Source organism: Mustela erminea, chromosome 4 (genome assembly GCF_009829155.1).
Source record: "Mustela erminea isolate mMusErm1 chromosome 4, mMusErm1.Pri, whole genome shotgun sequence".
Lineage (NCBI taxonomy): Eukaryota > Metazoa > Chordata > Mammalia > Carnivora > Mustelidae > Mustela > Mustela erminea.
In genome coordinates this window covers 117250723-117263029 of record NC_045617.1, presented here as the reverse complement: position 1 = coordinate 117263029, position 12307 = coordinate 117250723, and the positions used below count along the sequence as shown (strand labels likewise).

Sequence of the window (12307 nt, the reverse complement as noted above, 5' to 3'; positions counted from 1 at the left end):
AGTTAACTACATTATTATTAACACTATATTGTATACCTTAAACTAATATATTATCTCAACAAGACTTCAATAAAAAAAAAATCTACAACTCAGTAACAAAGAAACAAATACCCATTAAAAAATGGGCAGGAGTGTCTGGCTGGCTCAGTCAGTGGAACATGCGACTCTCGACCTCAGGGGTAGGAGTTCAAGCCCTACAATGAACACTCTTAAGGGTCACTCATTCAGTTAAGTGTCTTGATGTCAGCTCAGGTCATGATCTCAGGGCTGTGGGCTCCACACTCAGTAGGGAGTCCACCTGAAATTCTCTTTCTCTCTCTCTCCCTCTGCCCCTTGACCCTCATCCTACTTGCTCTAAAATAAACCTTATAAATAAATAAATCTTTTAAAAATGGGCAAAGTATTCAAACAGACATTACTGCAAAGAAGATATAAAAATAGCAAATAATTACATGAAAATATGCTGAACATTAGTAGTCCGTATGGAAATGGAAATCAAAGCCACTCCATACACGCCAGGAAAAGGACACATCATACCAAGTATTGACAAAGATGTGGAAAAATTAGAACCCTCACACACTGCTAGCAGGAGTATAAAATGGTGCAGGTGCTTTGGAAAATAGTGTGGCAGTTCCTCTAAAAGTTAAAGTTATCATTTGATCAATTCCAAGAAAAATGAAAACATGTCCACACAAAAACTTGTGCATCAATGTTCATAACAGCATTATTCAGAATAGCGAAAGAGTAGAACAATCCAAATGTCCATTAACTATTGAATGGTTAAATAAAATGTAGTGTATCTATACAACACATTATTGAAAAGCAACGAAGTACTGATAACATGCTACATGAATGAACCCTGAAAATATGCTAAATGAGAGAGACACAAAATACCATATATTGTAGCATTCCATTTATATGAAATGTCCGTAAATCCACAGACAGAAAGTAGATCGGTGGTTACCTAGGGTAATGGTAGAAGTAGGAGTGACTGACCGCTAATGGGTGTGTGATTTCTTTTGGGGGCAATAAAATGCTCTTAAGTGGGATAATGGTAATAACTGCATAATTCTGTAAATATACTGGAAACCACTGACTTATACACTTTAAAGAGGGGAACACCATGCTATGTGAATTTTATGAAAATAAAGCTTTTAGAAAAAATACCCCATTGAATAGATGGAGATTAATTCCTGACGTAGATTGCTTCCAGTATACCTATACTATGTAACACTGCTGTGAACATTTTTGTGCCTAGGCTTTTATCATATAATTAAGAGCATGGATTCTTGGGGTACCTGCCGGGCTCAGCTGGTGGAATGTGCAACTCTATCTCAGGGTTGTGGGTTCAAGCCCCATGTTGGGTGTAGAGATTATTTAAAGACACAATCTTAAAAAGAAAAAAAAAAGGTATGACTTCTTTAAAGATTTATTTTAGAGAGTGAAAGAGAGTGCACATGCACACACAAGAAGGAGGGGCAGTGGGAGAGGGAGAGAATTTCAAGCAGACTCCCTGCTGAGCGTGGAGTCTGACACAGGGCTGGATGCCACAATGCTGAGATCATGACCTGAGACGAAATCGAGTCGGACACTTAACCAATTGAGCCACCCAGGCATATGGATTCTTTAAACACACTGCTTCAGTGAGAATCCTGGCTTGACAACATAGCAGTTACAGGAGTGGTGCTTGGGCAAGTCACTCAACTACTTTGTGTAATTTCCTCCTCTATCATGTGAAATAACAGTAGTCACCCCTCTTGGAATTTTGAGGAGTAAATTAAGTAAGGGCTTTGCATGGTGTCTGTCACATAATAAACTTTCAATATTAGTAGTTGAAATCGTCATTCTGGTTTATTTTCTTTTTTTGGTTTTTTCTTTTCTTTTCTTTTTTTTTTTTTTTTAAAGATTTTATTTATTTATTTGACAGAGAGAGATTACAAGTAGGCAGAGAGGCAGGCAGAGAGAGAGAGGAGGAAGCAGGCTCCCTGCTGAGCAGAGAGCCCGATGCGAGACTCGATCCCAGGATCCTGAGACCATGACCTGAGCCGAAGGCAGCGGCTTAACCCACTGAGCCACCCAGGTGCCCCGGTTTTTCTTTTTTTAATTGAGGTATTACTTACAAGAAATATAGGACACTTCACAAATTTGTGTGTCTTCCTTACAGAGGGGCCATGCTAACCTTTTCTGTATTATTCCAATTCTGGTGCATGTGCTGAGAAGCGACCACTGTATTATTTTCTTAAGATGATTTCTGGAAGTGGTGTCACTGGGTCAAAACCCACGAAACATTTATGTGTCTGAATACATTTTGCCAAACTACATTTCAAAGGGGGTACACTAATTTTTCATACCAATAGCAAATATAGAAGAGAACCAAGATGGCCATGCCATCACCAACATTATGTTACAGTACATTTTTGTTAATTTAACAGATGTCTCAACTTTCCTTGTGGTCCTGAGCATCTTCAAACCCAACGGTTTTCCAATAATCCTATGAATCCTGCAGACCATGAGTACCTACCAAATGCGAACTCTGCACAAGACCCTACAATGGGAGCCACAATGGAAACTAAAATGAATAAGGTCAAGGATTTTGTGTGAGGCAAAACAAAGAAACATTTCAATTCAAGATAACTGTGATTAAGTACAACAGAGCTACAAAGTATTTGTAAGTGTAGGGAAAAGATGGCGGTTTATAAAGCAGGCAAAGGGGGGCGGTGCTCCAGCTGGTTCTTGAAAGATAGACATTAATTTCAACTGGCAAGGGTGTGGCAAGAGTAAAATCAAGGCTGGTAAAAGAACACTGCACACAGCACATTCCAGGGCCTTGGCTTGAGTAGGAAGTTGCTAGGGGGGAGAATGGGGAGAGAACAAGGCACAGGGTCTCTAGGAGCACAAAAAGGGCCTTCTAAAACACAGCCAATGACTCTGTGAGCTGGGAGGGAGGGTTTCTCACAGGGCAATAACCCTATGCAGAAAGACACAAAGACGTGAATCATCATGACCCATCCAAGGACCCGCATGTAATCCAATTTGGCTAAAGTGGAGGGTACATGCGAAAAGGATGCAGATGATGCTAACTAAATAGGCAGAAGCTAACTGTGAAGGACTTGGTGTGCCAGAATAAGCATTTGAACTTTATTCCAAAGGAAACAGAGAACTGAAGCATTCTTAAGGGGAGAGGTGACAATCAGAGTAGCTCAAAAAAAAAAAAGAAAAAAAAATTACTCTGGCAACCCTCCAACAGCTTCCCAGCTCACACAGAATAAAATCCAAAGTCCTTCTTATACTTAAAACCCTACATGCTGGTCAGTGGCTAGCTCTGAAATTACTTTCCTATTACTTCTCTTTTCACTTACTCTGTTTCTGCCACACCAGCCTTGTTATACCCCCACCAACATGCCTCTCACCACGGCTTTTGCACCTGCTGTCCCCTCTAGCACCATTCCCCACCCCAAAACACAGAGTTTTCTCCCTCACTTCCTTCAGGTCTTTGTTCAAACACTTTCTTATCAGAGAGGGCTTCCCTATTACCCAACATATAAGAACAAGAAACAACCGCAATCGGCCCTACCATTTTTCCCCTCCATTTACCACCTGGCACATAGATTTACTTGGCTATTTCTGGTCTCCCCTTACTAGAATGTAAGTTCCATGATGGAGCCTCTCTCAATAACCCTATGCTATAGGAAGTGTTATTGCCATTTCCAGATGGTAAAATTAAGAGGCACAATATTGCTAGTGAACAGAGGAACCAGGTAGAATGACTCCTGAACTTGCAACTATAATCATTTCACATAGTGTCAGAGGTTCTGACTTTGATCCTAGATCATTTCCTGTGAATTGGCTCCATCCTGACAAGTGCTATGACAGATTTCACTATGTCCTAAAAGGATGAATTCTTACCAGTGGTTATTAGCCATGTTTCATAAGCCAGGAAACATTTTTTTAAATGACCACTTAAACTGCACAAGGTATCTGGACTTTACCCAGCAATAAGCAATATTTTTTCTTGTTTAGGACCCAGAGATACTAAAACAAGATGAAAACATTTTATAAAACTAAAAAGAACATAGCATATGACACCAAAACTACTTTTCCAAGACCCTTTTTCAAGTAGAATATTAACATCAAATCCATCTTTAAAATAACTATTACAATTTTCTGAGGTATCGCTACCAAAGGAAGAACAAAGTATCTACCTGGAAAATACCAAGTAAATACTGTACCATATGCAGATACATACCCTGATTCTTTCCCTACACCTCAGATTACTAATGTCTTCTTTCCCTGATTTTTTTTTTTAAGATTTTATTCATTGATTTGACAGAGAGAGATCACAAGTAGGCAGAGAGGCAAGCAGAGAGAGAGAGAGGAGGAAGCAGGCTCCTTGCCAAACAGAGAGCCCGATGCGGGACTCGATCCCAGGACCCTGAGATCATGACCCGACCTGAAGGCAGAGGCTCAACCCACTGAGCCACCCAGGCGCCCTCCCTGATTCTTTCAACCCATTTTCCATTATTGAGAACACGCCTTTCCAAAATGTAGTTCTCAATCAACATCTTTTCCCATCAGCTACTTCATACCAGAACTTACCACTCTTAATTCACCGCTACCTCTATTATAACCAAATCTAGTTATAATTGCTCGTTCTTCCCTTTTGCAGTTTCTGATCTCTAATTGCCTAACCTTAGATACTTCGGTACCTCCTTTTATATTCCTACTTTTTTAGAGAAAATCAACTTTTCCAAAATTGGCCTATTCTCTATTTATTTCATTAATCTGTATTATCTTGCTATTCTCCTAGGTTTAGAACTTTAATATATTTTTTCTCCATTTTATCAGCAGGACCTGTCAACTGTTCACTGTATTTCCTACTACTTTACTTTCAAATTCTTATCTATTACCATATTCAGGGTTTTCTTCATTGCCTTCCTGAATTACCATAGTTGTCCCACTGATCTACCTACTTCCAGCACACTCACTTCCATTCACTCTATACATACTACCAGTAAAGCCTCACACACACAGAACACTCCCAAATCAAGGACTTTAAATGGCTCCCCAGCACAACAAATCCAAAACTTCTCAAACTAGCACTCAGGGCCTTCTACTTCTTTGGAATATCACTAATAAATGCTTATCTAAAAACATTCTAAGACAACACTCGAGAAAACCGGGGCACCTGGATGGCTCAATGGGTTAAAGCCTCTGCCTTCGGGTCAGGTCATAATCTCAGGGTCCTTGGATGGAGCCCCAAGTCGGGCTCTCTGCTCAGCAGGGAGCCTTCTTCCCCTTCTCTCTCTGCCTGCCTCTCTGCCTACTTGTAATCTCTTTCTGTCAAATAAATAAATAAAATCTTTAAACAAATAAATAAATAAATAAAAACTTGAGAAAACCAACATCTTGATCTCTCTGATCTGAATCAGTGCAATGTACACTACAGGTCTCTAGACCACACAGACCAACACCGTCCACGTGACTTCAGCTAATTACATCAGGCAATGGGACTATATTAATCTATCATCTTCTAAACATCTCAAATTACTATGGGAAGGATTAATTTTTAAAAGTTGAACTCTTTGGGGCACCTGGGTGGCTCAGTGGGTTAAAGCCTCTGCCTTCGGCTCAGGTCGTGATCCCGGGGTCCTGGGATCAAGTCCCGCATCGGGCCCTCTGCTCAGCAGGGAGCCTGCTTCCTCCACTCTCTCTGCCTGCCTCTCTGCCTACTTGTGATCTCTGTCAAACAAATAAACAAAATCTTTAAAAAAGAAAAAAAAAGTTGAACTCTTTTAATCAGCAAAATGAAAGTGTGTAGTTATTAGAAAATAACACCTCATATTCCTAGTGAAAGTACAAAGTAGTAAAGTATTTTAAAGGTGAATTTGCCAATATCTATAAAGTTTAAGTGCAAAGTATCATTTAGCCCAGCAATACTTCCAGGAAATTATTGTAGATATTCTCACAGAAGAAAAATTATATGCAGAAGGATATTAAGCACAACATAGTTATAACAGTGTAAAAAAGGAAATAGGACAAACTAAAACTTCCTTACTAGACTTTTTATTTTTTAAAGTAGGCTCCATGCCCAGTGACCTCAAGATCAAGAGTTGGATGCTCAACAGACTGAGCCACTTCTGTGTCCCCTTACTGGACTATTATTATCCATCCCATAGTGGAATATTATACAGCAAATAAAAATAAAGAAGCACCTATATGTGAATTAGTACAGAAAGATATTTAAGAATGACCTAAAGGGAGGGGAAAAAAGCAAGTCACAAAACAGATGTACATTGTTATTCTATTTGTGTAAAGGAAATTCATTTATTTGTGAATGCAAGAAAATATCTAAAAAGAAATAGTAACAAACCACTAATAGTCAATCCTGAAATGAGATTTAGGGGAAGAAACAAGAGATTTTCTCTTTTGGGGCTGTATATGTGTGTATAGGTACATGCCTATACATCCTTTTTTTAACTGAAGTATGGTTGGACATACAATATTAGTTTCAGTATACCATCAGTGATTTGATATTTATATACATTATGAAATCTTACCATAATAAGCAGTTACCACCTGTCACCATACAAAGTTACTACAATGTGATTGACTATATTCCCTATACTGTACTTTACATCCCCTAATTTATTTTATAACTATAAGTTCATACCTCTTAATCCCCTTCAGCTATTTCATCCATCCTCCCACTCTCTCCCTTCTGGTAACTACCAGTTTGCTCTCTCTACTTATGAGTCTGTTTCTGTTTTGTTTACCGATTCTACCTAAGTGAAATCAAAGGTATGTGTCTTTGTCTAACTTCACATAATACCCTTTAGGTTCATCCATGTTGTTGCAAATGGCAAGATTTCATTCTTTTTTATGGCTGAGTAATAATCATGTGCATCATGCCTTCTTCATCCATTCATCTATCGATGGATACTTAAGTGGCTTCCATATTTTGGCTGTTGTAAATAATGCTTCAATGAACACAGGGGTGCATGTATCTTTTCAGGTCATACGTATCATTTTTAAAACATCAGTATTAAATTTTCACTTAAAAAGAGAAAGAAAAAGGGGTGTCTGGGTGGCTCAGTCTATTAAGCCTCTGACTCTTGATTTTGGTTCAGGTCATGAGGTCAGGGTCATGAGACTGAACCCCACATCTGGCTTCACGCTGGGCATGAAGCCTGCCTATGATTTTTTCTCTCCCTCTTCCTCTGACCCTCCTCCAAAAAAAGTAAAGAAAAAAAGAAATAAAAGACAAGACTCTTTTTTAAAAATTATTTATTTATTTGAGAGAGAGAAGACACAAGTCTGTGAGCTTGGGTGGCGGGAAGGGGCAGAAGGGGAAGAGAATCTTAAGCAGACTCCATGCCCAGCATGGAGCCTCATGTGGGACTTGATCTCAGGACCCTGAGATCATGACCTGAGTTGAAATCAAGAGTTGGACGCTTAACTGATTGAGTCACACAGGTACCCCCTAAAACAGATTCTTAAATTCAGAGAACAACCTAGTGGTTACCAGAGGGGAGGTGGGTGGGAGGATGGGTGAAATAGATGAAACGGATTAAGAGGTACAAAATTTCAGTTATAAAATAATTAAGTCATGAAGATGAAAAGTACAGCATAGAGAATATAGTCAATAACACTGCAATAACTTTGTATGGTCACAGAGGGTGACTACACTTACTATGGAGGGCACTGAGCAGTGCAATGAATTGCTGAATCAACATATACACCCGAGGAGCACCTAGGCAGCTCAGTTGGTTAGGGGGTCAACTCATAAATTCAGCTCAGGTCATGGACTCAGTGCCAAACCCACCTGAGATTGTGCTTGAGATTCTCTCTGCCCTCCCTCAATACATGCCTTCCTGTGCACACACTCTAATAAAATTTTAAAAAATATATATAGTACACCCGAAACTAATATAACATTGCATGTCAATTATAAATTTTAATTGAAATTTAAAATTTAAAATTTTTAATTCAATAATAAATTTTAAAAAGAAAAAAAGGCTGTAAATAGCAAAAGTTCTTAATGTTGGATGCACATAACCGATCTCAATCACCCACAGTGCAGGAAATACAAGCCACTCAATGCTTAATGAAAAACTCATCCATTCATTCAACAATCATTTACAGAACAATTCCTATGTGCCAAGCACTGTGCCTGAGGATATAGACATTATGATGAACAAGACAAACCTAGATCAAGCCCTCAAAGAGCTAACAAAGGAATTTAGGTCTCTATTTTTCCCATTTTCCCAGTAAAAGCCACTCTGACTTCTAGGTATCTATCTGCTCTCATGCTTACAGTTCCCCATAAAATAAGATACAAATTAATAGGTAAATTATACCAAATAAAAACAAAATCTTTAAAAACGGACTTCTATTCCTGTCATAATTAATTTTAAGTTATCAGAAGCACAATTTATAAAAAGAATAGTTCAACAAGCACACTTCCAAATATATAAGAATTAGGCTAGATGCTAAATGAAGTTTAAGAGAAATTAAGAACATATGAGGAGGGAAAAAATGTTATATGAAATATTAATTTTCAACACTAATTTATACACATTAACTAAATTTTTGTACAATGAACATGTACTGCTTAAGAAGTTCTAGAATAAGGGGTGACTGGGTGGCTCAGAGCATTAAAGCCTCTGCCTTTGGCTTAGGTCATGATCCCAGGGTCCTGGGATCAAGGCCCACATAGGGCTCTCTGCTCTGCAAGAAGTTTGTTTCCTCTTCTCTCTCTGCCTGCCTCTCTGCCTACTGTGATCTCTATCAAATAAATAAATAAAATCTTTAAAGAAAAAAAAAAGAAGCTATAGAATAGAACATATACGAGAAGTATAATAACAGTAAATTCTTGTTCTTGAAAAAACTGTCTACTGCAACAACAGAGCAACTACCATATGAAGTTCAACTTCTTATCCTTCCATCCAGTCTGTTTGTGGTCTGACCTTATTGGAGACTCCTTGTCTTGTCAGCCCCAAGTCCATTTCTCCCCCTCTTCTTCTAGAAACAGCATTCTGAGACTTTCTAGTAGGGAGCCACTGCTCACCTCCTGGAGTGGAACCAGTAGTCTCGAATCTTTGCCAAGCCATTGCTTTCTATTCCCTTAGCTGCCAAAATGGTTCAGAGGCAAACGTATGACCTTAACTGATACAAACCAAAATCAATCTTGAAAAGAGGCTAATTTTAATGAGACTACTAAAGTGACCATAACCACAGACATATAATGCAGCTAAAATTCCTAAAAAGAACATTATAATAAGGAGAATTCTCATTTCATGTGGCTGTGAAATAGTCATTAGTCACCCCTTTTGTTGAAATATACAAAAGAGCAACGAAAATACAATATTCAAAAAATTCCCCATTTCTAAGATTTAAAACTTCCTACTTGTCTCAAAGAGTAAAAATGTTGAATTCATATAAACCACAACCTGTTAAAATAGGTAAGTACAGTAAGAGAAAATACAGGTTATCAGGCATATACATTAATCATAGTTCCTCTGACAAAAATTTTAAAAAATAAGTTCAAAAATAAAGGTTACTATGCATAGTATTTTATGAGGCACCTAAAATGCCTCATTAAAAAAAAACCTTGCATACATTTAAATTTAATTTCAGTAATTTTGATCAATTATTATCTTATTTTCAATACTAAAAAAATTACAGAATAGAATATATTAATAAATTATAGGGAAACAAAGTTCAATTCAAAATGAGAAAATAAAACTTAAGCCATTAGAACTTCCTAAGAGTAAAATGGGCTACCTTGTAATATAGAGACCTCCCCTTCCCAAAAACTAAACTATAACAAAAATTGCAAGTCTCTGAAAATATGATATCCTTGAAGAATTTGACAGACGTGCCAGCTGTTTTTTTTTCTTGAAAGCATATAATTGAACACATATAATAATCTGTTGCATTTTTCTCTAGCATTGCATAACTTTCCTGGCCTACAATGCACATGCTGCATCTATTACCATACTTAAGTATCTGACAGCATTGTTTTAAGAATCCACAATATTCATCTCTACTAAACTCATATATAAACATTTTAATCTTCAAATGCCTATGAATTTTAGAAGTATCATATATATTTTTTCCACAAAGTCTCAATACACTTCCTGAACTTTCAGCTTTCAGTTTCCTATTCGTCAATGGCTACAACTCCAGAGGCAATATATAAACACACCCCAGCCGTGGTATTTCCACTTTTGACAACAGTGGATGAACTCAGTATGACCAAACATAACTATAGCATATATAAATGGTACATGACAGTTAACATAGCAATAACAGGAATTTAATGATTTATAAAAATGGAAATGTAAATCATATTACTGATATAAAAGTTACAACATCAACAGTCTCTTTCTTTCTCAAATGTACAAGAATTGCAGGGCTTCTACCTAAAGAATCCTCTGAATACAAAAGAAGTTGCAGATTATAAGAGAAAAAAAAATTCCCTTCTCCCTTCAAAAAAATGAAGACAGGAAAAAAGAAATCAAACCATAGGAAATAGAAGTAAGCGATCTGACTGATACAAAGCTTTGAGGACATGAAAAAAAATTTTTTTGTATACACTTGGATTATACAATTCAACTTCACAGTATTTGAAAATAAGAAAAATTCGTATTTTAGTAAAAATGAATCTAGTCCAGAAGCCTACTATCTTTGAAGGAATATAGCAGGATAAGCAAAGGTCCGGGGCATCTTTATGTAACCCATACCTGTTTCTTTCTGTAATCATGGGGAAGAATACAGAACATTACTACCAGCTACAAAATGATTTCATGATAAAATTATGCTTAAAGTGACAAAAAAGTATTTGTACACCATGCAAATTTTCCAAATGCAGGAAGGCCATCTTGCCAAAGTTTAAACAATACATTTCAAGGGGGAAAAAAAAAAAACAAGTTTGATAATGATTTATTTGCTGGCTAGGAAGAGACATTATTTATATAGGAGGGAAAAAATTACTCTGTAAAAAGGGGGTATTTATTGAGCATCTAGAGTGAAACTAAGCTTAAGATTTTACAGATCTTCCACCCCACTGCATCTCCACAGGAAAACAGTGTACAAAACAATGTTTAAACAAGTTTCTCACCATGATGTGTGGCATATACTAAAATCTAAGAAGCTACAAAAGGTGTAAACTTAAGAGACTACTGTACTACAAGTATTGGGTTGGAGGCCCAGAGGTCAAAGAACAACAGCTCCCAACTCTTCATGCTAATCTTACCAGCACATCAATCTGTAAAATGATAGAAACAAAAAGCCCATTTCTTTTTGAAAATGCTATTTATGATTACAACACTACTGTATTTATAATTTAAATCTCTAAAAACGAAAGAAAGAAACCCTTTTCTTCTTAAGGCAGATTTTGGAGACTTGGTGTCAAATATTACTTTAAGAATAGTAATGCTCATACAAGAAATGTAATCATGGACTTCTCATTAAGAAGTGTGAATTACTGTCACATTTTTCCTAGTGGTAAAATTATTTTTTATCTTGGTTTTTAATAGCAATTAGTAGAAAAATTATCAGTAGTACTACTATAATTTCCACCCACACGGCTGAGAATCACACTAGGTCCGACAGTAAAAAAAAAAAAAAAAAAAACCAGCCCTAGTTTAGCTCTAAAAGGTACAGGCCTGCTCAGTAATTAGCTGTGGATCTTGAACATGTGATTTTACTTCCTCTGGACCTCAATGTCCTCATCTGAAAGGCAAGATGGCTGGATTAGAGGTTATTTCCCTCCCTTCCTCTCTGTCTCCCTGACTCTTTCTACTTTAAGGCTCTAGCGATTTAGGATCCAACCGGGGGCTTCTGAGGATGGAGACAAAAATCTGCAGAAAAGGAATAAGGATAATGCACATGGAATATGGAGAGAAAAAAGTCCAAAATTCATGTTTATAAAAAGAAGTGGACAAACGGTTCATGATAGAAGATCATGAGCTTTATTGTCAAAATTAGTTTGAATACAAGTTTCAGTTATACTGCAATCAGGAAATAAAGTGAGAAATGCCAGAGATAACAGACTTAGAAACATTGTCTAAAACACACAAGAACGCCTCACAAATAACCCAAGAAATCCTCCCCACGTTCCCTCAGTACATACAGAAAGGACCTCATAATACCTGGCTTGATCATTCATAACTCTGCCCTAACATAATCACCAACTATCTTCCCACAGATTATTCCTCTCAGTCAATCTGACTTCATCACTTCAAACAAACCTAGACTATCTCCCCTTCAATATCACTCAATGCTTTCTGAAATGTATTTTCTC

At 37.2% G+C, this 12307-nt stretch overlaps 1 protein-coding gene and 1 non-coding gene across 9 annotated transcripts in view; both read right to left on the bottom strand.

Annotated features, from left to right (window-relative positions):
* The window catches only part of FKBP5 (FKBP prolyl isomerase 5), a 114917-nt gene that overhangs the window by 89765 nt on the left and 12845 nt on the right, over positions 1–12307 (bottom strand). The window lies entirely within an intron of this gene.
* On the bottom strand, positions 2122–2227 carry LOC116589562. Its single transcript, XR_004285335.1, has one exon. It is a non-coding gene; the product is annotated as a U6 spliceosomal RNA (small nuclear RNA).